Source organism: Ambystoma mexicanum, chromosome 1p (assembly GCF_040938575.1).
Source record: "Ambystoma mexicanum isolate Mex_15411 chromosome 1p, UKY_AmexF1_1, whole genome shotgun sequence".
Lineage (NCBI taxonomy): Eukaryota > Metazoa > Chordata > Amphibia > Caudata > Ambystomatidae > Ambystoma > Ambystoma mexicanum.
Window position 1 is genome coordinate 81,301,779 of NC_090921.1, and position 26,411 is coordinate 81,328,189.

The window sequence follows — 26,411 nt, forward strand, 5'->3', positions numbered from 1 at the left end:
CGTGCTCTCCCCTCAGAGGATGGTGTCAGGAGAGTGTGCCCTCTCTGCAGAGGATGGTGTCAGGAGAGTGTGCCCTCTCCTCAGAGCACGGTGTCAGAAGAGTGTGCTCTCCCCTCAGAGGACGGTGTCAGGAGAGTGTGCCCTCTCCTCAGAGGACAGTGTCAGGAGAGTGTGCCCTCTCCTCAGAGGACAGTGTCAGGAGAGTGTGCCCTCTCCTCAGAGGACGGTGTCCGGAGAGTGCTACAGGGCTGAGATCTGTCCACCGAGTGACATGCTCTCCCCCAGGGGACGGTGTCAGGGGAGTGTGCGCCCTCCGCAGAGGACAGTGTCAGGAGAGTGTGCTCTCTCCTCAGGGGACGATGCCAGGTGAGTGCTGCAGGGCTGAGCTCTGTCCCTAGAGTGACATGCTCCCTCCTTAGAGGACGGTGTCAGGGGAGTGCTGAAGAGCTGAGCTCAGTCCTCCGAGTGACATGCTCCTCCCTCAGAGGACGGTGTCAGGAGAGTGTGCTCGCCCTTCAGAGGACGGTGTCAGGAGAGTGTGCTCCCTCCTCAGAGGACGGTGTCAGCAGAGTGTGCTCCCTTCTCCGAGGACGGTGTCAGACGAGTGTGCTCTCCCCTCAGAGGACGGTGCCAGGAGAGTGTGCTCTCTCCTCAGAGGACAGTGTCAGGAGAGCGTGCCCTCTCTTCAGAGGACGGTGTCAGGAGAGTGTGCTCTCTCCTCAGAGGACGGTGTCAGTAGAGTGTGCTCTCCCCTCAGAGGACGGTGTCAGGAGAGTGCGCTCTCTCCTCAGAGGACAGTGTCAGGAGAGTGTTCCCTATCCTCAGAGAACGGTGTCAGGAGAGTGCTGCAGGGTTGAGACCTGTCCTCCGAGTGACATGCTCCCACCTCAGAGGACGGTGTCAGGAGAGTGTGCTCCCACCTCAGAGGACAGTGTCAGGGGAGTGTGCTCCCTCCTCAGAAGACGGTGTCAGGAGCGTGCTGTCCCCCTCAGAGGACGGTGTCAGGAGACAGTGTCAGGAGAGTGTGCAACGGTGTCAGGGGAGTGTGGAACGGTGTCAGGGGAGTGTGCTCCCTCCTCAGAGGACAGTGTCAAGAGAGTGTGCTCTCCCCTCAGAGGACGGTGCCAGGAGAGTGTGCTCTCTCCTCAGAGGACAGTGTCAGGAGAGTGTGCCCTCTCCTCAGAGGACAGTGTCAGGAGAGTGTGCTCTCTCCTCAGAGGACGGTGTCAGCAGAGTGTGCTCCCTTCTCCGAGGACAGTGTCAGGAGAGTGCGCTCTCCCCTCAGAGGACAGTGCCAGGAGAGAGTGCTCTCTCCTCAGAGGACAGTGTCAGGAGAGTGTGCCCTCTCCTCAGAGGACGGTGTCAGCAGAGTGTGCTCTCTCCTCAGAGGACGGTGTCAGGAGAGTGTGCTCTCCCCTCAGAGGACGGTGTCAGAAGAGTGGGCTCTCTCCTCAGAGGACAGTGTCAGGAGAGTGTGCCCTCTCCTCAGTCAGAGAACGGTGTCAGGACAGTGCTGCAGGGTTGAGATCTGTCCTCCGAGTGACATGCTCCCACCTCAGAGGACAGTGTCAGGGGAGTGTGCTCCCTCCTCAGAAGACGGTATCAGGAGAGTGCTGTCCCCCTCAGAGGACAGTGTCAGGAGACAGTGTCAGGAGAGTGTGCAACGGTGTCAGGGGAGTGTGGAACGGTGTCAGGGGAGTGTGCTCCCTCCTCAGAGGACAGTGTCAGGAGAGTGTTCTCCCTCCTCAGAGGACGGTGTCAGGAGAGTGTGCTCCCTCCTCAGAGGACACAGGAGAGTGTGCTCCCTCCTCAGAGGACGGTGTCAGGAGAGTGTGCTCTCCCCTCAGAGGACGGTGTCAGGAGAGTGTGCTCTCCCCTAAGAGGACAGTGTCATGGGGACGGTGTCAGGGGAGTGTGCTCCCTCCTCAGAGGATGGTGTCAGGAAACGGTGTCAGGAGAGTGTGCTCTCCCCTAAGAGGACGGTGTCAGGAGAGTGTGCAACGGTGTCAGGAGAGTGTTCTCTCCCCTAAGAGGACAGTGTCAGGAGAGTGTGCTCTCCCCTAAGAGGACAGTGTCAGGAGAGTGTGCAAAGGTGTCAGGAGAGTGTGCTCTCCCCTAAGAGGACGGTGTAAGGGGAGTGTGCTCCGCCTCAGAGGACAGTGTCAGGAGAGTGTGCTTCCTCCTCAGAGGACGGTGTCAGGAGAGTGTGCTCTCTCCTCAGAGGACGGTGTCAGGAGAGTGTGCTCCCTCCTCAGAGGACGGTGTCAGGGGAGTGCTGAAGGGCTGAGCTCAGTCCTCCGAGTGACATGCTCCTCTCTCAGAGGACGGTGTCAGGAGAGTGTGCTCCTTCCTCAGAGGACGGTGTCAGCAGAGTGTGCTCCCTTCTCCGAGGACGGTGTCAGGAGAGTGTGCTCTCCCCTCAGAGGACGGTGTCAGGAGAGTGTGCCCTCTCCTCAGAGGACGGTGTCAGGAGAGTGTGCTCTCTCCTCAGAGGACGGTGTCAGGAGAGTGTGCTCTCCCCTCAGAGGACGGTGTCAGGAGAGTGTGCTCTCTCCTCAGAGGACAGTGTCAGGAGAGTGTGCTCTCCCCTAAGAGGACAGTGTCAGGAGAGTGTGCTCTCTCCTCAGAGGACAGTGTCAGGAGAGTGTGCTCTCCCCTAAGAGGACAGTGTCAGGGGACGGTGTCAGGGGAGTGTGCTCTCCCCTCAGAGGACGGTGTCAGGAGAGTGTGCTCTCTCCTCAGAGGACAGTGTCAGGAGAGTGTGCCCTCTCCTCAGTCAGAGAACGGTGTCAGGAGAGTGCTGCAGGGTTGAGATCTGTCCTCCGAGTGACATGCTTCCACCTCAGAGGACGGTGTCAGGAGAGTGTGCCACCTCCTCAGAGGACAGTGTCAGGGGAGTGTGCTCCCTCCTCAGAAGACGGTGTCAGGAGAGTGCTGTCCCCCTCAGAGGACGGTGTCAGGAGACAGTGTCAGGAGAGTGTGCAACGGTGTCAGGGGAGTGTGCAGAGGTGTCAGGGGAGTGTGCTCCCTCCTCAGAGGACAGAGGAGAGTGTGCTCCCTCCTCAGAGGACGGTACCAGGAAAGTGTGCTCTCCCCTCAGAGGACGGTGTCAGGAGAGTGTGCTCTCCCCTAAGAGGACAGTGTCAGGGGACGGTGTCAGGGGAGTGTGCTCCCTCCTCAGAGGACAGAGGAGAGTGTTCTCCCTCCTCAGAGAACGGTGTCAGGGGAGTTTGCTCCCTCCTCAGAGGACAGTGTCAGGAGAGTGTGCTCCCTCCTCAGAGGACGGTGTCAGGAGAGTGTGCTCCCTCCTCAGAGGACGGTGTCAGGAGACAGTGTCAGGAGAGTGTGCTCTCCCCTAAGAGGACGGTGTCAGGAGACTGTGCTCTCCCCTAAGAGGACAGTGTCAGGAGAGTGTGCAACGGTGTCAGGAGAGTGTGCTTTCCCCTAAGAGGACGTGGTAAGGGGAGTGTGCTCCCCCTCAGAGGACAGTGTCAGGAGAGTGTGCTTCCTCCTCAGAGGACGGTGTCAGGAGAGTGTGCTCTCCCCTAAGAGGACGGTGTAAGGGGGGTGTGCTCCCACCTCAGACGACGGTGTCAGGAGGTGGTGTCAGGGGAGTGTGCTCCCTCCTCAGAGGACAGTGTCAGGAGAGTGTGCTCTCCCGTAAGAGGACGGTGTCAGGAGAGTGTGCAACGGTGTCAGGAGAGTGTGTCTCCCCTAAGAGGACGGTGTCAGGAGAGTGTGCTCTCTCTTAAGAGGACGGTGTCAGGAGGTGGTGTCAGGGGAGTGTGCTCCCTCCTCAGAGGACGGTGGCAGGGGAGTGTGCTCCCTCCTCAGAGGACGGTGTCAGGAGGTGGTGTCAGGGGAGTGTGCTCCCTCCTCAGAGGACGGTGGCAGGGGAGTGTGCTCCCTCCTCAGAGGACGGTGTCAGGGGAGTGTGCTCCCACCTCAGAGGACGGTGGCAGAAGAGTGTGCTCCCACCGCAGAGGACGGTGTAAGGGGAGTGTGCTCCCACCTCAGAGGACGGTGTCAGGAGGTGGTGTCAGGGGAGTGTGCTCCCTCCTCAGAGGACGGTGTAAGGGGAGTGTGCTCCCTCCTCAGAGGACGGTGTCAGGAGGTGGTGTCAGGGGAGTGTGCTCCCTCCTCAGAGGACGGTGTCAGGAGGTGGTGTCAGGGGAGTGTGCTCCCACCTCAGAGGACGGTGGCAGAAGAGTGTGCTCCCACCTCAGAGGACGGTGTCAGGAGGTGGTGTCAGGGGAGTGTGCTCCCTCCTCAGAGGACGGTGTAAGGGGAGTGTGCTCCCTCCTCAGAGGACGGTGTCAGGAGGTGGTGTCAGGGGAGTGTGCTCCCTCCTCAGAGGACGGTGTCAGGAGGTGGTGTCAGGGGAGTGTGCTCCCTCCTCAGAGGACGGGGGCAGGAGAGTGTGCTCCCACCTCAGAGGACGGTGTCAGGAGGTGGTGTCAGGGGAGTGTGCTCCCTCCTCAGCGGACGCTGTCAGCAGGTGGTGTCAGGGGAGTGTGCTCCCTCCTCAGAGGACGGTGTCAGGAGGTGGTGTCAGGGGAGTGTGCTCCCTCCTCAGAGGACGGTGTCAGGAGGTGGTGTCAGGGGAGTGTGCTCCCTCCTCAGAGGACAGTGTCAGGAGAGTGTGCTCTCCCGTAAGAAGACGGTGTCAGGAGAGTGTGCAACGGTGTCAGGAGAGTGTGTCTCCCTTAAGAGGACGGTGTCAGGAGAGTGTGCTCTCTCTTAAGAGGACGGTGTCAGGAGGTGGTGTCAGGGGAGTGTGCTCCCTCCTCAGAGGACGGTGGCAGGGGAGTGTGCTCCCTCCTCAGAGGACGGTGTCAGGAGGTGGTGTCAGGGGAGTGTGCTCCCTCCTCAGAGGACGGTGGCAGGGGAGTGTGCTCCCTCCTCAGAGGACGGTGTCAGAAGGTGGTGTCAGGGGAGTGTGCTCCCACCTCAGAGGACGGTGGCAGGAGAGTGTGCTCCCACCGCAGAGGACGGTGTAAGGGGAGTGTGCTCCCACCTCAGAGGACGGTGTCAGGAGGTGGTGTCAGGGGAGTGTGCTCCCTCCTCAGAGGACGGTGTAAGGGGAGTGTGCTCCCTCCTCAGAGGACGGTGTCAGGAGGTGGTGTCAGGGGAGTGTGCTCCCTCCTCAGAGGACGGTGTCAGGAGGTGGTGTCAGGGGAGTGTGCTCCCTCCTCAGAGGACGGTGGCAGGAGAGTGTGCTCCCACCTCAGAGGACGGTGTCAGGAGGTGGTGTCAGGGGAGTGTGCTCCCTCCTCAGAGGACGGTGTCAGGAGGTGGTGTCAGGGGAGTGTGCTCCCTCCTCAGAGGACGGTGTCAGGAGGTGGTGTCAGAGGAGTGTGCTCCCTCCTCAGAGGACGGTGGCAGGAGAGTGTGCTCCCACCTCAGAGAACGGTGGCAGGAGAGTGTGCTCCCACCTCAGAGGACGGTGTCAGGAGGTGGTGTCAGGGGAGTGTGCTCACTCCTCAGAGGAAGGTGGCAGAAGGTGGTGTCAGGGGGTGTGCTCCCTCCTCAGAGGACGGTGGCAGGAGAGTGTGCTCCCTCCTCAGAGGACGTGGCAGGAGAGTGTGCTCCCACCTCAGAGGACGGTGTCAGGAGGTGGTGTCATGGGAGTGTGCTCCCTCCTCAGAGGAAGGTGGCAGAAGGTGGTGTCAGGGGGGTGTGCTCCCTCCTCAGAGGACGGTGGCAGGAGAGTGTGCTCCCACCTCAGAGGACGGTGTAAGGGGAGTGTGCTCCCTCCTCAGAGGACGGTGTAAGGGGTGTGTGCTCCCTCCTCAGAGGACGGTGTATGGGGGGTGTGCTCCCTCCTCAGAGGACGGTGTATGGGGAGTGTGCTCCCTCCTCAGAGGACGGTGTCAGCGGTGCCTCGCTCAGCCAGTCTAAGAATAGCCGGCTATTCTCAGCTGATGGAAAGTGGAGGAGCGTCGGCGTGGCCTGCTGCGGCTCAGGGTGACATCTGTGTACGCAGGGACCAGGACCCTGGAGGCAGGAACCCCCGGGCAGCTCTTTCTCCTTGGACTGAGCGCTCAGTTCACGGGCTTCCTGCTCCTGCTGTCTGTGGGGGCGCTTTTGATGCGGTCTGGCTGCACTGACAAGGACACAACCTGTTTGGGAACACCCCCCGCCCCTCCCCCCGACCCTGACCTGCTGCAGACTCTGATTGGAGGTTTATGATAAGAATTATTTCTACTTTACGAAGTGATTACTATTAGCCCTGCCTCCAGCTGCCAGCCCAGGACCCTAATTTGGAATACAGTTCATTTTGTTATAGTTTCTTTACAGGTTAAAAACAATCCCAAAACGCCATCCAGGCCAGTGCAGAAAAGATTCGTATTAAAAACAGGCACATTTATTTTTGATGCCGTAATCTCCTTAAAATCGCCCTTACTCTGTATGTTATGTGGATCCCATTGACACGCAAAGTGCAATGCTTTTAACCATCCAGCTTTCGGACTCAAAGTGCAAAGTGCAGTCTGCTGTCTGCAGCAGACACACAGAAGCCATGGTGCCTGCACTCACTTTGAAATGACATATAATCTAATCACCCGAGTGCCTTCAGGTGCGTGATAACACTCTCATCAATTGTTGACAGGCAGCAGGAGCAGACGTGGAGGGGAGGCGAGAGTTGGCGTGCTGCAGCATAATGGGACCTTCAGTGCGCTCTCCCCACCTGCCGCCTCACCCTGGCGTGGTGTAGATATCTCGGAAACAGTGTGTCCTAGGGCCTTGAAACGTGGTATTGAGGGACCTTGCAGTTTTGTTCCTGGCGTCTGTTAGATATCAGCTGGAGCTCCCCGTGGTGCGAGGGAGCTCTTGTGCGCCATGCGTGGCTTTAGGGCCGACAAATCAAGACACGTCCACACAGTATGAGGGTTGGCATGGAACTGCTTGTGCCTTTTGGCTCGTTATTACAGCGCGCCGCGTCCCGCGTGCGCAGTGATGTGACGCACACACAACATCCCTCTTTTTCCATAATGACAAAATACATAAACACTCACAGATCTTACACATTTCTTTAGACCTCTGTTAAGCCCGAGTTCATATTAGCACATAGTCTCTCAGCTTACCCGGGGGCTACGGGCCACCCTCAGGTTGTATCCACTGTAGCGCTGACATGGTGCCACTTCTGCGTCTTCATCCTCGTCACACTCGCCCTTCGTTCCGGGCGCCACGTCCTCTGTTGGGTCAATGGGTTCAGGACCCTGAGCTGTCTTCCCTGACCCCCCCCCCGGTGTCGCATCGGGGAGGTGTGTGCCTCTTCCCTCTCCGTCTGTGGCTGGTTCTTATCTTTTGTCCACATCTCTTCTGGGACACGCTTGAACCACAATGCGTTCCTCGTGATGGTCTCCTGTCCTCTACTGGCAGTTATCATCGTCCCTTCTCTCCTGATTACCCTCCATGGTGCAAGGTCATAGCGGGTTGATAACTTGACTTTTATTGAATTCATCAGCACCAATACCTGGTCCCCCACATTGTGTCTTGATTTCCTTGCACGTCGCCAGGTGCTCATGGGCTCGTTGGCTGCCAACCGCCTGGAGTGATTGCGCTCCTTGTCTAGCTTCTTCACTGACCTGCTGGGGTGGTGCGGTATTGAAGAGTTGAGCATTGCTCCATACATTAAATTTGCTGGGGGTATGTCGGTGGACCTATGCAGGGTCACCCGGTAGTTTTGCAAACACCAGTACATGCCCACCATTCACAGGGTGTTTAGGGCTTTTGTTATGCGTAACACCTTGTTTATGGTCTTCATGAACCGTTCAGCATCACCATTTGCTTGTGGCCACCTTGGAGTGATGTGGTGATGGCAGATGTGTACACGTCCATGTACTTTGTTGGTTCTTTTCCATGGAATGAAGGCCTGTTGTAGCTCTTGTTGTATTTTGGAAGTCAATGTGTAGCGAACATCTTTTCCAGAGCTGGAATCACCTCCTGTGCCGCCGTTGACTGTATGATTTCCACTTTGGGGTATCGTGAGTAGTCGTCTATGACGACCAATAGGTATGTTCCTTCCTGACATGCACAAGTCAACGCTGATCCCTTCCCATCATGCTGAGCCGCTTGTCACGGACTGAATTGGCTCTGGCCTCGGGGGGTGCACTGGTCACTTGGCAGGGGTGACATGATTCGATGACACGCTCTACCTTTGCGTCTATGTGAGGAAACCACACCGTGTCGTATCCTGGCTTTAGTTCTCACCATCCCTTGATGACCCTCATGTGCCAAGGTAATTATTTGGTCCGGTAGGCTGGTAGGGATGAGGAGGCGTGTGCATCTTAGAATTAACACCTCACTTGTGATGGAGAGTTCCTGGCGACCCGTAAACTTCCCTGTCAAAAAGTCTCTGGCAGCTTTTGTGCGAATGTTGATGTTTCAGAGGAATGTTTTACAGTCACAGCACGGGTTAGCGTGAGTGGCTTCTAGAATGTCTGTGATGCTGATGGCACTGGGCTTCATTGTACTGACAATTTGGCAGATGTGTTCTTCTGTTTCTCTGAATTCCTTGACCTCAACTAGTGTTGCGGCCCTCAGGTGCCTGGGTAGGCAATGCGGCGGGTTGTCCATTCCCACTTGGTATACCAGGTCAAAGTCATCCTGCTGGAGATGTAGGAGCCGTTTGCCAATCCTTGCTGGCGGGTGAGGTGATGATCCCGTGAATATTGGCAGTAGTGGCTTGTGGTCAGTGTAACCCTTGAACTTCCGCCTATAGAGGTAAAGGTGGAAATGTCTGCAACCCCATTACACTGCGATGGCCTCCTTCTCTATGTGCGAATATCTCTCTTCTGTTAGTGTCAGGGCACATGACGTGTGTGCAATTGGCTTTATTGCTCATGTGTGCGACGGTTGTACCAGGATTGCTCCCAGTCCCACAGGGCTGGCATCCACATATAGCACTGTCTGTAGTGTGGCGTCATAGTATCAATGGTGGTATCTGCTGATAGTGACTCTTTAATGTGTTCGAAAGCTTCTTGGCAATGTGTGTTCCATTCCCACTGGGTGCTCGATTTGGTCAACTCTCTCAGGGGATCCGATATCATGGCCAAGTTCGGTATGAATCTGCCATGGTAGGTCGCCATCCCTAGGAAGCTGCGCACCTCTGTGGGCATAGTGGGAGGTGTTGCTCCCTTGACATCTGCGACTTTGAGCGGGTCAGCCACCACCCCTTTGTTGTTGAACACGTAGCCAAAGAAAGTGATCTCCTCCTTCAGGATTTCACACTTCTCTTTGTGAATGGTGAGTCCCGCAGTCTCCAGCCTATCGAGTACCATTTCCAATCTATGCAGGGGTTTTTCTCTGCTGCTGGTGTGTACAGGGATGTCATCACTGATGTTTAACACTCCTAGATTGCTTGCTGAATTAATTCCTGCTGCAGAGGACTCGCCGAGACTCAGCCTCTTGTATTTTCTGAGGCCAAGGTGGGTCAAGAATGTTGTGATGTATCTGGAATCACAGTGCAATTTCAGCTGGTAGTATACAGCGTTGAGGTCCAGTTTGGAAAAGAACCGGGATCCTGTGAGGTCTGTAACAATCTCGTCCAATGTCGGGGTGATGTGCCATTCTCTTATTATGGATGCATTCAGCAGACGCATGTCTATGCAGATCCACATTTTCCCCCGCTTTTTCGGTTTTTTGTAACCACCATAGGTGATACCCATGGTGTTAGGCCTGACACAGGTTCTATATAGCCTCTTCAAGTTCTCATAGCTCCTTGGCAACTAGCTCCCGCATGTGAAACAGCATCCTCCTGTGTCGTATCGCTCTGCGTTACACTGTTGGATCAATGTGTTCAGGCATCCTATGCCCCATAAGAGACCGGGGCGTTTTGTTAGATCACTGATTTCATTCGATTCTGTAATGTCACAGATGAACCTTATCAGCCCCAGCTCTTCTGCAGATGCCCAATGAGTAGGCATTCTATGCCCGCGTTGACAACATATACTTTGGATTTGATTTCCTTGTCTCCTCTGCTTAGCGTTGTCCAGTACCGCCATACAAGCGGAAGTGGCGTTTTGCAGTCATATGCGAACAGCAGGGTATCTGTGTGTTCCAGTATTGGCTGGGGTTGCATTTGCTTGAATATTTTGACCGGCATAACATTTCCAGAGGCTCCTGTATCAACCGCCATGACAGTTGCTTGCCCTTGTATGAGGCACCTCTTCTACTTTTGTGTTCCTTTGCCTTATTCCAGGGCCGAGATGAGGTGAGTTTTGCCCTTTTTGCCTTGCTTGTACAAACTCCACTGCTGCCGTCACCCTGTCGTGTTCATCCCCATATTCGTCTGTTCTTGAATTGTCCCCAAATGCAACGATAGCGGGAATCCCCCCGCTTATTCTTCTGGTGTACGCTTTTGGCAGTTTGGTTCTGTTGAGGCGAACCCGGCGATCGACATACTAGTGCCTAGTGATCTGGGTGGCCGCATGCACTGCACATTGTGCCCAGGCTGGGCACTTTCTCTTCCCATGGGGGGTGCGGCTGGGTAGTAGCTGTGGCGACCCTCTCACCTGCTAGGCAGTTTCTCTAGTGGATGCAGTTACCTGTCGCTGCAGGTCATGTGTGCTGCCTCGCTGGGTCCTTGTAGATCCCTCATGGGTCTGGATGGTGCACCTTTGTTTCTCTCTGCTGCACTACGCAGCGTGGTTCCAAAAATTGACCTATTTTTTCCATTGATGAGAATAAAAAATGCTTGTGCGTGTATAGTTCGTATAACACTCTCATCGCCAGTGTTAGATACCACCTGGAGCTCTAAGGAACAACAGATGAAGAATGTATAATTTGACCAAACTGGGCTAATCCACTCATCACTACTCTCGCTCGTGCCTTTATTGTTTAATAATGCTTCATCCTAATTCCTTCTGAATCGAATTGTTGGAAAAAGTGTAATCTTTCTCATGCCTCATTGTCTCTACAGCAAAATCATTTGACTTACAGTATACGGTTACATTGCGTTTGTCAAGCATTTATTCTTGACCTATTGACGTTGCGTCCATCAGGGGGGCATTGTCCCCATAAGGCAAACCCCCAGCATGGTTCGTAAGCACGCTTTTGTCTCAGCTAAGATTAAGGTTAAATCAGATAATAGCGGGTTGAAGAAGCAAGGAGCTAAAAGTGAGCCCTTCCTCAAGCCTTTCTCTGTGTGGATCATTGGCACGCATGCTCCTGTTGAGCCGGTCTTTCACCACCTCTGCCGATTGGCCTTGCGGGCTATGAGGACACGAAAATGCCACGCTCGAAATGGCATTTAATATGCGCTGCGTTAGATCCATACTGCGGCTATCCTTAGAGATTATCTGTCCAGGCACCCACTACGTTTCTGCTTTACTTGGATCAAAGTCTTTAGTTCTATATGAGGACAAGCATTCCGGAGATTGAAGATAGCTCAACCTCATTTTTGTTCCCTATCGAGCACGCTATTGAAGAACCAAATCTTTCCCTTAGTGCCCACCAACATTTCTTAACACATAAAAGATCTATTTCCTTAGGAAGTTTATTTTGCTATCACATCTTTTCTTCTGATTTCCTACTCTGCTACTTGATCAGCTAACCGTAAACTCCTCGATGATCTTTGGGAGTGACCTACCCAGTGATTTGTTAACTAAATAATATTTTTCATGAACCTAACTGCAGGCACTAAATCTGCTGGGTCTCTATTTTAACTCAATTTGTTGTAACTAGGGCTGAGCGAAATGACCGCCGACAAAGGGAAAGTGGTGAATATTGTCTCCAATTTTCCCTTCGCTGGTGATACCTTTCAGTAAATTTCTTTCTCACTGAAAATTCCATTTATTTTGTCTGACATTTTGGGGTTTGTGCCTGAAATTTCAGCTAACTTGTGGGCCAAATGTTTTACTGCTCTTTGATTGGCTGAAACTTTCGTAAAAATCACTCAATAATCGAAAGTTCAGGCAGTTGAATACACAAAAGAGGGAAATTCTCTCAGCAGGCGAAATTGATATAGTGGAAGGATTTTGGCCGGAATGTGCCAATTTCTCCACAGGGTGAATTCCAGCTGTTTCCCCCACCACTATTTGTACACATCTGGGTTCGGTCAGATAAATGTATTTATACGGGGCACAATTGACTGGTTTGTTGAAATGATGCAGTGTCTAACTTAACAAAAATCGTTGGTGATATATTTTTATTTAGGAATTTGGTCATTCCATACCACACTTCTATTTCCCGGGGTTGCCTAGCAGTCGGCTTGTCTGCTCTACAGGTGTGCTGCTTCCTGGAGTGCCAGGGATATTGGTGTGATAGCCGAGGGAATGTTGTAGCTTTGATATTTGGAGTGAGAGCTGGTTGGGTGTAGATGAGCTGGGGTTTGCTCCCCCAGGTCATCTTGCATGTATGAGAAACTGAAACTAACTTACCAATAAACTTAACTAAACCTAAGACGAGGAGTCATGCATCAAGTGACAGACCCTGGCCACTTCACTTTGTCCATTTCACACTGTGCAGCATGACCTTTCCGTGGGGATTAACGCACAAGTATGGTCAAAAATAGCAGGCTTTACTGGGCCTTAAAGGCACAGGCGACTGATGCTTTGTAAAGGAAGGAAAGCGGCTCGCGATCTCAATTCGAGGAACTCAGGGCACGGATGTGGTGTTTCCTTCAAATAAAAGACAAACATGGCTACCCGGGAAAATGAAAGGGATTGCCTACACAATTGAAGGAACCCCCTTTTTTCTGTTTTCATCAGTGGTGATGGTCAGGACGAGGTTCACATGAACCGACTTGACTGGGCAAGAAGAACCCGCCACAGCTGGATCTGAGGAGGTGAAATAGAAAATTGGAAATACACAAAGCCCCTCAGATTGGTTGAAAATATGATGCAATACTGGCAGTTGTTACCAATCTTTGAAACTCCATGATTGGGCCGAAGGCACCGCCTGGGGTACTAATGAATGTTTTTAAGCATTGTGGGTGAGTGATGAGAAAAGTAGCATCTATTGCAGAGAGCTCATGCCCTCACCAGGTTAATACATTATGGGCATTTAAATCCCCACCATAATGTGGGAACACCCAAGGTGTGGGACTTTGCACCCAGGCTTCGCTACAAATTGCCGTGCAAGAGCGTAATCTCAAGCTGTAGGACCACTACACACTGTTGTTCCAGTCTTAAAGAATTCAGCATCGTATCACGTCCAAAATTCTCCTCCAAGGTCCAAGAAAGTAAAAACTCAGACTCTTCTCGCGATCATCGCCTTTACGTGATTATTAAATCAGGCAATAGCTAGCGCACTGGGTGAGATCATTAACTTCGCTTGGTCCTCAGCTATCCTTCTAAAAGTGCTCAAGCAGGCTCTGGTCACACTGCTGCTTAAGAAGTCACCGGAGAACCCAGAGGTATTGGTCAATTATAGACCTACCTCCAACATCCCCGATGTGGCTAAACGAACGGAAACGGCTTTTCTGATCCAGCTTCAGGAGTAGAGCTTTGAAAACAACCGTCTCCGCAGCCAAAAGGGTTGGATTCCGTCCTTCTCATGGCAGGGAAACATTATAATGTCTGTGTAAGATGATCTAAAACACATGGTGGACTCGCGTGAAAGGGGCACCATTATTTTATCGGACCTGTCCGCGGAGTTCGATACTGTACACTGTGATATCCTGCTGAGCCGCTAAACCAGACTGGAATAACCGGCTCTGATTTCCGAAGGATCTCCTGTGGCCTCCCATAGGGCTCGTCCCTCTCTCGTTGCTTCTTAATGCGTACAGCCTTCCACTAATGAAACATTTGGAATCATATGGCGTGAGACATCTTAATTATGCGGATGACATTCAAATCCTGCATTGACTTGCTCCTCCCAGCTCTGATGCCAATCATGTCTTCTCTCGCAGTAGGATGGACACGGGAACTTGGATAGAAGTTAACAAATTAGAATCAAACACATTCAAGACTGAGACTCAGATCCTCCAAGACTGAGACTCTGATCCTCCAAGACTGAGGGCCTCATTACACGGAAGGCGGTGAGCCATGGCGCTATTAGCGCCATGGCTCATGCCGGTAAAATACCGGCACCGCCTTGGCGGAAAGGGGATTTATCGCCCCATTCCAAGGTTGGTGGGGCGGTAAATCCCCCTTCCGCCATTGCCCTTCCCCATTCCCATTTCTGCCCCATAGGGCTCTATGGGAATGGGGAAGGCGCTAATTACGGCACCGCAATTTTGCGGTGCCGTAATTAGCTCCGAGGTCCCTTAGCGGGTTGGTTTTTAACGCCTGCAAAAAGCAGGCGTTAAAGCACCAACCCGCTAAGGGACCTCGTAGTACGGCGGTAAGGGTTAACGGTCACCGTTGCCATTAACGGTGACCGTTAACCCTTACCGCCGTCCGTGTAATGAGGCCCTGAGTCTCTGATCCTCCAAGACTGCAACTCTGATCCTCCAAGACTGAGACACTGATCCTCCAAGACTGAGACTCTGATCCTCCAAGACTGCAACTCTGATCCTCCAAGACTGAGGCACTGATCCTCCAAGACTGAGTCTCTGATCCTCCAAGACTGCAACTCTGATCCTCCAAGACTGAGACACTGATCCTCCAAGACTGAGACTCTGACCTTCCAAGACCGAGACTCTGCTGGGTAGGGTTCTCCAGCATGGAGGGACCTTTAAAGGATGGCCTTCTTCCTCTGACCCATCCCCATCGCCAGTTGACCAACTCCGTAATTTGGGAGGTACCATCGATTATAACATCTCCCTTACCCTCCAATCTCGAGCAGTTGTAAAATCAGGATTCCATGGGCAGCCTGTTTTCAGGTGAGTAATGACATTTCTCCCTTGGGAGCATAACATTCAAGCAGCGGCTCTTGCAATGTCCCCCATAAATAAGGCAGATACAGTTCATCTTGACCTTCGCACTTACTCACTTGATCAGCTGCAGAGGCTGCAAAACACTGCAGCTGGACTGATTATTCCTATGAATGCTGAGCCTTAGTTTAAACATTGGTTACTGTTATGTAAATTAACTATCTGTGTGGCCCTTTGTATATCTCACAAAGCCTATTGAGACATCTGCCCTGTTTTTCTAAAAAAAAAAAAAGACAGTCAAACAGTGCCATCCTTCCCGCTTGATAAATAATGGGTTAAAATGGTGCAATCTGCTGCACCCTTTCTGCGAAAAATTGGGTTAAAATCATGCTTGCAATCAAGCTTGCAATCGGTTTTGTAGGATAACACATGAAAAAATCGAATAGATGCAAGTTACCAAGAGTGTACAGGAGCATTTTCCAACTCATTTTCATGAGGCCCTTCCCCACAATATATGCCAGTATGCAAAATCATGTTTAGGCTGGCAGTGCCCATAAATCTCCATGCAGGCCACACCAATATGTGTCAGTTTAACAATATAAAAACATACTCCTTTTGGTTTTTACTAGTAGAAAGTGGCACAATAACAAAATATATATCCAGAATGGTTGCACCAATGTAGGCCCGTATGTCACTGTAAGAAAACTTATCATGTTGGCTTTACCTTTGATGCCAGTAAAAAATGCCAACCCTCATTAAGAAAATATTTCCAAACTGGCTTCCCCAATGTCGGTATGTCTAGCTACATAATACCACTTATTGCCCACAATGCCTAGTAAAAAAATGCGATGTCCGAGTAAGAGAATATAACAAGGTTGGCTACAACAATGTAAGCCAGTCCAGCCATGAAATCAAATATATCATGTTTGTCATACCCATGATGCCCAGTGAAAAATGGCATTCCACAGTAAGAAAATATAATCAGACCGGCTAAACCAACGTCGGCGAGTCTTGCCATGTAACACTTATACCCATGCTGCCCAGTAAAAAATGCTATGCAAACGAAGCAAATGTAACCAGACTGGTTGCACCAATGCAGGCCAGTCTAGCCATTTAATAACACTTACTATGTTTATTTTACTCATGATGCCCAGAAAAAGATGCCATGGCACAGTAAGAAAATGTAACCAGATTTGCTGCACCAATATAAGCCAGTATAGCTGAGTAATACCACTTAATGGGCCTCATTACACGTTGGCCCTCATTACAAGTCAGGCGTTAAGGGTTTAACGGCGCCGTCGGCGCCGTTAACCCTTAACGCCTGATTCACACTTTAACGCCTGCTATGTGCAGGCGTTAAAGTCCAAGGCGCTAAGCGACCTTGGTGCTAATTACGGCACCGTAATTTACGGTGCCGTAATTAGCGCCTTCCCCATCCCCATTATGCCCTATGGGGCAAAAATGGGAATGGGAAGGGCAAATGGTCAATGGGGAATTACCGCTCCACTCACCTTGGAATGGGGCGGTAATTCTGCCATCCACCATGGCGGAATCCGGCATGGACCATGGTGCTAATAGCACCATGGTCCAACGCCTGATTTGTAATGAGGGCCGTTATGCGGTAAACCATGGTGCTATTAGCACCATGGTTGCCGCCGGTACCATACCGGTACCACCATGGAGAAAAGGGTAATTACCACCCCATTCCAAGGTTGGCGGGGCGGTAATTCCCCCTTTCTCCATGGCCCTTCCCCATTCCCATTTTTGCCCCATAGGGCTCAATGGGAATGGGGAAGGAGCTCATTACGGTACCGCAAATTGCGGTACCGTAATTAGCACCAAGGTCCCTTTGTGGGTCCCAACTTTAACGGCTGGTCTAGACCAGCCATTAAGTGCGGTTCCCGCAAAGGGACCTCGTAGTAAGGCGGTAAGGGTTTGCCAGTACCGGTGCACTTACCGGTACCGGTAAACCCTTACCGCCTACCGTGTATTGAGGCCAAATGTGTTTGCTTGCTCTTGATGCCCAGTAAATAATAACATGCCACAGTAAGACAACATAACCAGACTGTCTGCATCAACATAGGCCAGTCCAGCCGCATTATACCTTATCATGTCTGCTTCATCCATGATGGACAAATGATGCATAAATGTAGACTCTTCACTCTGCCCCGGCGCACACAAAGAAGCAAAGAAAAACACTCTTTCATTCTGCATTCATACCCATTCACTGGTGCACCCATACCATATGCATTCTTTCATTCACAGGCATCCAAACAACACCTATTCATTCATCCACACATACATGCATAAAATCATTCTTCTTCTTACCTCCAGCCCGGACCTGAATCCGCTCCACCTTAGGCTCCCACGACGGCTCTCTGGCTCCTGCGCAGGACAAACAGGAACCAGGAGCGAGGGAGAGCTTTCAGGTGAACGCAGTTGCATGCAGGAGCCGGCGTGCACTTCGTGCGCTTGTGTCAATGTTATGGAGATTGCGCTTCCCTCATTGCTCTGAATCTGTGTTAGTTTTCACGTTATTCTTTTTTTGAGTATTTCTGTAGCAGAGGGTGAGTTGGCGCTGGAGCTATAGCTTGATGGATCAGCAGCTTGATGGATCAGCCGGGATAGCTGTGGTTTCCTTTAATAGTGGTTTCACATGGGCGCTTCCGACTATAGCACCAGAAAGAAATGTGATGTGAGCCCAAAACAATTTCCACTAGATATGACTATTACCTACAAAGACTAATAAACACACAAAAAAAGAAACAATGGCCCTCATTACGACCCTGGCGGAGGACCATGGTGCAATTTGCACCATGGTCCATGGCGCAAAGCTGCCAACTCCGCCATGGGGGTTGGCGGACTTACCGCCCCATTCCGACCTTGGCGGGGCGGTAAGTCCCCAATCCCCATTTACCCTTCCCCATTCCCATTTTTGCCCCATAGGGTATAATGGGAGTGGGGAAGGCGTTAATTACGCCACTGTAAATTACGGTGGCGTAATTAACGACAAGTCCCGTAGCGCCATGGATTTTTCCGCCTGCAAAAAGCAGGCGTGAAAATCACCATGGCGCTACGGGAACTCGTAGGCCCTCATTAGGACCCTGGCGGAGGTCCATGGTGCAATTTGCACCATGGACCATGGCGCAGAGCTGCCAATACCGCCATGGGGGTTGGCGGACTTACCGCCCCATTCCGAGGTTGGCGGGGCGGTAAGTCCCCAATCCCCATTTACCCTTCCCCATTCCCATTTTTGCCCCATAGGGTATAATGGGAGTGGGGAAGGCGTTAATCACGCCACCGTAAATTACGGTGGCGTAATTAACAACAAGTCCCGTAGCGCCATGGATTTTTCCGCCTGCAAAAAGCAGGCGTAGAAATCTCCATGGCGCTAGGGAATGTCGTAGTCTGGCGGAGAGGTACGCCATGCATTACGCTGGCGTAAACCCCTCTCCGCCAGGGTCCAAATGAGGGCCGTAGTCTGGCGGAAAGGTACGCCATGCTTTACGCCGGCGTAAACCCCTTTCCGCCAGGGTCCTAATGAGGGCCAATGTGATCAGATGGTGTGCTCATAATCATTGTTTGGCACAGACGTGCAGCTTGTTATTCATGATGTGAGAAACATTAGTCATTTACAACAAAGAAACGGGCATGCTGGAAATAAAGTAGACTTTTCTTTTAACGGTTCCCTTATGGCTAGTTTCAGCACTGGCATATGTTGGGGGAATTGTCATGCTTGGTAATGAACTGGGGGGGGTGCTGTGGGTTTCAGGAGCAGACGCCTGGGGGCCTTTGTTCTCACCATAACATGTCCACGATGCGGAGGAAATAGCGGGGACGGGTCATCTCTGGTGCCTTCAAATCTGTTAGAAAGTGTTGACCTGGTCAGCATGCGGTGCTGGGGTACCCCATGCCCTTGGTGATGGCTATGGGGGAGACCATGCCAGAAGAACAGGGCTTGCTACATGGGGGCCTGGAGACTGTCTCCGGCCGCAGCAATCAACACTCCCTCCCAGACTCATCCCCGGAGAGGCCGACAGTGGGTACATAGCTGGCCGGCCATGGACCCGCGTGCCCGGGACGGCGCTCTGAGCCGGTGCTGAGGGGCGGCTCCGTGTGGAGTCAGGGCAGGCAAGTGGTAGGCTTGTAAAAAGTGCACACAGCATTGGCTAAAATAACACTTATGGGCCTCATTACACGAAGGCGGTAACCATGGCGCTATTAGCGCCATGGTTGCCGCCGGTATTTTACTGTGTCCGCCTTGGTGGATGGCGGAATTACCACCCTACTCCAAGGGGAGCGGGGGCGGTAATTCCCCATTCACCAAGGCCCTTCCCCATTCCCATTTTTTTCCCCCATAGGGCATAATGGGAATGGGGAAGGCGCTAATTACGGTACCGCAAATTGCGGTATCGTAATTAGCACCAAGGTCCCTTTGCGGGTTTGTTTTTTAACGCCTGCTAAAAGCAGGCATTAAAGTACCAACCCGCAAAGGGACCTCGTAATAAGGCGGTAAGGGTTAACGGTCACCGGTAGCATTACCGGTGACCGTTAACCCTTACCGCCTTCCGTGTAATGAGGCCCTATTTGTAGAGATTACTTTTTAATTTGATTGTGCATTGGTTAGACAAACCTTAAGCACATATCTCGCCATAAAAACTATTTACTATTCATAGATTTCTATAATTGTTCACATTACATTCATATTACATACTTTACAAGTATCATCACATTTATACAATTGTCATATTAACAACGGTGCCGGTGCTCCCTGTGACCAAAAAGATGTAGGATTTTTCAAGTTTCAAAAATAATACTTCGCATCACGATGACATCACAGGAAAATACAAAAACATACATTGTTGGCACCATTGAAACATTCTAAAATGCACAACCCATCAAACGGCACGACATGGTGAGATGTTGAAATGTTAAAAATGTATAATTCTCGATGGTGACCTTACAGCAAATTCAATGACCTAGCTTCACACAAGGGCCCTCATTACGACCCTGGCAGATTTTTTCCGCCATCGACGGACTTTTCCGCCATGGCGTAAAGTCCGTTTACGCCATGGCGGATGGCGGACTTACCGCCCCATTCCGAGGTTGGCGGGGCGGTAAGTCCCCATTGACCCATTTACCCTTCCCCATTCCCATTCCGGCCCCATAGGGCTCAGTGGGAGTGGGGAAGGCGTTAATTACGCCACCGTACATTACGGTGGCGTAATTAACACCAAGGTCCCATAGCGCCATGGATTTTTACGCCCGCAAAAAGCGGGCGTAAAAGTGACCATGGCGCTTTGGGAACTCGTAGTTGGCGGTAAGGGGTCGGCGCAGCTAACGCTGGCGTAAACCCCTTACCGCCAGGGTCCTAATGAGGGCCAAGGTAATAACACAGAGCTGGTAGGCAACGTTTGCTACTGCTCTGTAGCGGCAGTCCACGTAGTACATATTTATTGAAAGTTGAACACTGAAGGACATGGTGACTGATACACCCCTCAGTCTGATAGGCAGATGCTGTCTGATGGTGGCAGGCTCTGCCACTTGCCTTCACTGGTGGTTCACCTAAGGGTTGTAACGGCAAGAGTGCAGGACAGAGTCACGCAGCTGTCAAGTCAGTGGATTGGTCTGAGACCAATCAAAGTAATCACCTACCAGCCCACTGTACAGACAGACTAATGAATGTGTTGCATGCTTTCTCCTGCAGCCTGCCTCAAGAGTCACATACATTACCTGCCACTGTAAAAAGCAGTAGGATCTGTCACTCAAATCTGTAGGTGGTAGGACTGCTTAAAAAGCAGCATTGCCAAGTATGTGCTCCCTTGAGAACTCTGCGAGCGGGTGCTGTCCCGTCTGCCGGGTCTGAGCCTTGCGGGCGGGATGGCACCCGCCGCAGAGTCGTACTGTGCCGGTCTGGTAACAACGTTGTGCCCGTGCTCCCGTGAGAACTCTGCAAGCGGGTGCTGTCCCGTCCGCCGGGTCTGACCCTTGCGGGCGGGACGGCACCCGCCGCAGAGTCATACTGTGCCGGTCTGGTAACAACGGTGCCTGTGCTCCCGTGAGAACTCTGCAAGCGGGTGCTGTCCCGTCCGCCGGGTCTGACCCTTGCGGGCGGGACGGCGCCCGCCGCAGAGTCGTACTGTGCCGGTCTGGTAACAACGGTGCCGGTGCTCCCGTGAGAACTCTGCAAGCGGGTGCTGTCCCGTCCGCCGGGTCTGACCCTTGCGGGCGGGACGGCGCCCGCCGCAGAGTCGTAATGTGCCAGTCTGGTAACAACGGTGCCTGTGCTCCCGTGAGAACTCTGCAAGCGGGTGCTGTCCCGTCCGCCAGGTCTGACCCTTGCGGGCGGGACGGCACCCGCCGCAGAGTCATACTGTGCCGGTCTGGTAACAACGGTGCCTGTGCTCCCGTGAGAACTCTGCAAGCGGGTGCTGTCCCGTCCGCCGGGTCTGACCCTTGCGGGCGGGATGGCACCCGCCGCAGAGTCATACTGTGCCGGTTTGGTAACAAAGGTGCCGGTGCTCCCATGAGAACTCTGCGAGCGGGTGCTGTCCCGTCCGCCGGGTCTGACCCTTGCAGGTGGGACGGCACCCGCCGCAGAGTCGTACTGTGCCGGTCTGGTAACACCGGTGCCTGTGCTCCCGTGAGAACTCTGCAAGCGGGTGCTGTCCCGTCCGCCGGGTCTGACCCTTGCGGGCGGGACGGCACCCGCCGCAGTGTCGTACTGTGCCGGTCTGGTAACAACGGTGCCTGTGCTCCCGTGAGAACTCTGCAAGCGGGTGCTGCCCGTCCGCCGGGTCTGACCCTTGCGGGCGGGACGGCACCCGCCGCAGAGTCGTACTGTGCCGGTCTGGTAACAAAGGTGCCGGTAGGCTTACCAGCACCGTTGTTCTGGACCGGCAGAGTCATAATGAGGCCCTCTACCTTTATATAATTGTCATATTACTTTTTACCAAACAAATCACCTCACTAAGATATTCCTCAACTCACTGGAACCCTAAAATTCCTAATATTGTTTTCAACTCTTTAAAATATCCAAATACCTCCCATAAGGCACTTATGTTATACTCTCTGTCAACTTCAGCGCCTCTTTCCAAACATAAAAAGCTGCTGACGTGGCAACAATTGATCTCGCACAGTATACATGGTTCCAAAATTGCTCGCTTCTTACCAACCCTATGTGGTTCCGCTCCAGTAGGTAGCCCTTCTTATAAAAATCTGTCATAGTCAAGCAACTCGTGAGGAAGTGACGAGATGTCCCTCCTTTCTGTTTACACAGCCTGCACAGTCTTTCCTCACCAGCAATACCACTCCACCTACCTAAGTAGGTATAATGATAAGCCTTAAATATGTTTATTTGTGGGTTAACAACTTTCATCAGGTATGTACGGGGTTTATTGGGAGTGAAGATCTGGCTTGAGTAGACGGAATACATGTAGAGATTACTTTCAACACACACAAATCACACAATAAACCAACCTGATGATATGGAAATAATTCAACAAAACAAGCTGAGGAAAAATGTAGGACTGTAACTGGATTAAATTGCCAATTTACATGAGAGTAGGGATGGGCGCATAGCCATCCCCTTCTGAAAGCGGCAGAGTGGCATAGTGTGGCTTCTCTACCCTGAATGCCGCACGCCTCAGATCCTGCGGCTAGGCTCCCGTACCCTCCAGGGCATCTTGCAAGGACCCCCTGCTCACATTTTAGCTTATCTCAGGGGGTGAAGGATCACCGTTCAACTTGTATGTTGGCAAAATACTAAAGACGAGTCGGTTTTTACATGCCTGTGACAACATAGCTGTCAAATGGACAAGACACAAGGGCTACCAGTGCTGGACTTCATTTTTTTTTTTTATCAAGTAGCGCTTTCCCATAATGCACTTTGCTATTGGCTACAAACCCAGGGGGCACTCTTTGACACAGGCCAGTTGGCAGTTGTTTGTAAATGGCTCCTATTGTTAATAAACAAAATCGTGCGTAATTGACAACATGAGCAAGAGTTTGAGTCATAAAGACAAGCAGTTACTAACAAATTACGCACCTAAAAAAAACGTGTTTTTGTGCCTGAACTTGGTGCCAAGGGGCGAGTGGCACTTGGGACCTCTGCCTTCCTCTCTCCAGCGCCAGAGATTCCCAGCGGCCAATCAGCAGAGGATTGAAAGGAAACAAGGCGTGGCTCACGGACACGTCAGCAGGAGCAGGTGCAGCCAGGACACCCCGTGCACAGGGCGGGGGTATAGCTCAGTGGTAGAGCATTTGACTGCAGATCAAGAGGTCCCCGGTTCAAATCCGGGTGCCCCCTTCACACCTTTTTTTTTTTTTTTTTAGTAAACTGTTTTCTAAATAACCGAATTACAGATTTTTTAATGGGATATCCTGTCAAAAAGAAAAAGACCCATTTGGGAATTCCTTTTGGGAAACATGACTTCCACTCTTACCACTGCTTTCAATAAAATGTATTGTCAGGTCAATAGGTTTCTTTATGCGTATTCCTGGACACTCTCTGGGAAGCGCTACCCGTGGGCTGCATATGGTCACTTGGCACATGCACATAAGAGATGGTGCATAACATTTCTCCTGGAAAAGGCGTTCAGAGATTTATAAAAAATCAGCAATCCCCCCCGCCCCCCAGCCAGGGGGGGAATTGGGCCAGAACAAGACAGAGATGTGCTCCCGCAAAAACTATCTTGATGTTCCATGCAGACACGAGGCCCAACTCCCCTCCCCCACAATGAAGAAGCTCTCTGCCCCACCTCTCCTCCCCCACTATGAAGAAGCTCTCTGCCCCAACTCCCCTCCCCCACAATGAAGAAGCTCTCTGCCCCAACTCTCAATGAAGAAGCTCTCTGCCCCAACTCCCCTCCCCCACAATGAAGAAGCTCTCTGCCCCAACTCCCCTCCCCACAATGAAGAAGCTCTCTGCTCCAACTCTCCTCCCCCACAATGAAGAAGCTCTCTGCCCCAACCCTCCCCCCACAAGGAAGAAGCTCTCTGCCCCAACTCTCCTCCCCCACAATGAAGAAGCTCTCTGCCCCAACCCCCCTCTCCACAATGAAGAAGCTCTCTGCCCCAACTCCCCTCTCCACCATGAAGAAGCTCTCTGCCCCAGCTCCCCTCTCCACAATGAAGAAGCTCTCTGCCCCAACTCTCAATGAAGAAGCTCTCTGCCCCAACTCCCCTCCCCCACAATGAAGAAGCTCTCTGCCCCAACTCCCCTCCCCCACAATGAAGAAGCTCTCTGCCCAACTCCCCTCCCCCACAATGAAGAAGCTCTCTGGCCCAACTCTCCTCCCCCACAATGAAGAAGCTCTCTGCCCCAACTCTCAATGAAGAAGCTCTCTGCCCCAACTCCCCTCCCCCACAATGAAGAAGCTCTCTGCCCCAACTCCCCTCCCCCACAATGAAGAAGCTCTCTGCCCAACTCCCCTCCCCCGCAATGAAGAAGCTCTCTGCCCCAACTTTCCTCCCCCACAATGAAGAAGCTCTCTGCCCCAACTCCCCTCCCCCACTATGAAGAAGCTCTCTGCCCCAACTCTCCTCCCCCACAATGAAGAAGCTCTCTGCCACAACTCCCCACCACACAATGAAGAAGCTCTCTGCCCCAAGTCCCCTCCCCCACAATGAAGAAGCTCTCTGCCCCAACAACCTTCCCCATAATGAAGAAGCTCTCTGCCCCCAACTACCCTCCCCCACAATGAAGAAGCTCTCTGGCCCAACTCCCCTCCCCCACAATGAAGAAGCTCTCTTCCCCAACTCCCCTCCCCACAATGAAGAAGCTCTCCGCCCCAACTCCCCTCCCCCACAATGAAGAAGCTCTCTGCCCCAACTCTCCCCCCACAATGAAGAAGCTCTCTGCCCCAACTCCCCTATCCACAATGAAGAAGCTCTCTGCCCCAACTCTCCTCCCCCACAATGAAGAAGCTCTCTGCCCCAACTCTCCTCCCCCACTATGAAGAAGTTCTCTGCCCCAACTCCCCTCCCCCACAATGAAGAAGCTGTCTGCCCCAACTCCCCTCCCCCACAATAAAGAAGCTCTCTGCCCCAACTCCCTTCCCCACAATGAAGAAGCTCTCTGCCCCAACTCCCCTCCCCCACAATGAAGAAGCTCTCTGCCCCAACTCCCCTCCCCCACAATGAAGAATCTCTCTGCCCCAACTCCCCTCCCCACAATGAAGAAGCTCTCTGCCCCAACTCCCCTCCCCACAATGAAGAAGCTCTCTCCCCCAACTCCCCTCCCCACAATGAAGAAGCTCTCTGCCCCAACTCCCCTCCCCACAATGAAGAAGCTCTCTGCTCCAACTCTCCTCCCCCACAATGAAGAAGCTCTCTGCCCCAACCCTCCCCCCACAAGGAAGAAGCTCTCTGCCCTAACTCTCCTCCCCCACAATGAAGAAGCTCTCTGCCCCAACTTTCCTCCCCCACAATGAAGAAGCTCTCTGCCCCAACTCCCCTCCCCACAATGAAGAAGCTCTCTGCCCCACCTCTCCTCCCCCACTATGAAGAAGCTCTCTGCCCCAACTCCCCACCCCCACAATGAAGAAGCTCTCTGCCCCAACTCCCCTCCCGACAATGAAGAAGCTCTCTGCCCCAACTCCCTTCCTCCACAATGAAGAAGCTCTCTGCCCCAACTCCCCTCCCCCACAATGAAGAAGCTCTCTGCCCCACCTCTCAATGAAGAAGCTCTCTGCCCCAACTCCCCTCCCCCACAATGAAGAAGCTCTCTGCCCCAACTCCCCTCCCCCACAATGAAGAAGCTCTCTGCCCAACTCCCCTTCCCCACAATGAAGAAGCTCTCTGCCCCAACTCTCCTCCCCCACAATGAAGAAGCTCTCTGCCCCAACTCCCCTCCCCCACTATGAAGAAGCTCTCTGCCCCAACTCTCCTCCCCCACAATGAAGAAGCTCTCTGCCCCAACTCCCCACCCCACAATGAAGAAGCTCTCTGCCCCAACTCCCCTCCCCCACAATGAAGAAGCTCTCTGCCCCAACTCCCTTCCCCACAATGAAGAAGCTCTTTGCCCCCAACTCCCCTCCCCCACAATGAAGAAGCTCTCTGCCCCAACTCCCCCCTCCACCACAATGAAGAAGCTCTCTTCCCCAACTCCCCTCCCCACAATGAAGAAGCTCTCTGCCCCAACTCCCCTCCCCCACAATGAAGAAGCTCTCTGCCCCAACTCTCCCCCCACAATGAAGAAGCTCTCTGCCCCAACTCCCCTCCCCACAATGAAGAAGCTCTCTGCCCTAACTCTCCTCCCCCACAATGAAGAAGCTCTCTGCCCCAACTCTCCTCCCCCACAATGAAGAAGCTCTCTGCCCCAACTCTCCCCCCACAATGAAGAAGCTCTCTGCCCCAAATCCCCTCCCACACAATGAAGAAGCTCTCAGCCCCAACTCTCCTCCCCACAATGAAGTAGCTCTCTGCCCCAACTCTCCTCCCCCACAATGAAGAATCTCTCTGCCCCAACTCCCCTCCCCCACAATGAAGAAGCTCTCTGCTCCAACTCCCTTCCCTACAATGAAGAAGCTCTCAGCCCCAACTCTCCTCCCCACAATGAAGAAGCTCTCTGCCCCAACTCTCCTCCCCCACAATGAAGAAGCTCTCTGCCCCAACTCCCCTCCCCCACAATGAAGAAGCTCTCTGCTCC

At 52.7% G+C, this 26,411-nt stretch overlaps 1 non-coding gene across 1 annotated transcript; it reads left to right on the top strand.

Annotated features, from left to right (window-relative positions):
• The first annotated feature begins 22,997 nt into the window (after window positions 1–22,997).
• TRNAC-GCA (transfer RNA cysteine (anticodon GCA)) lies at window positions 22,998–23,069 on the top strand. The gene has a single exon. It is a non-coding gene; the product is annotated as a tRNA-Cys (tRNA).
• Window positions 23,070–26,411: the final 3,342 nt, after the last annotated feature.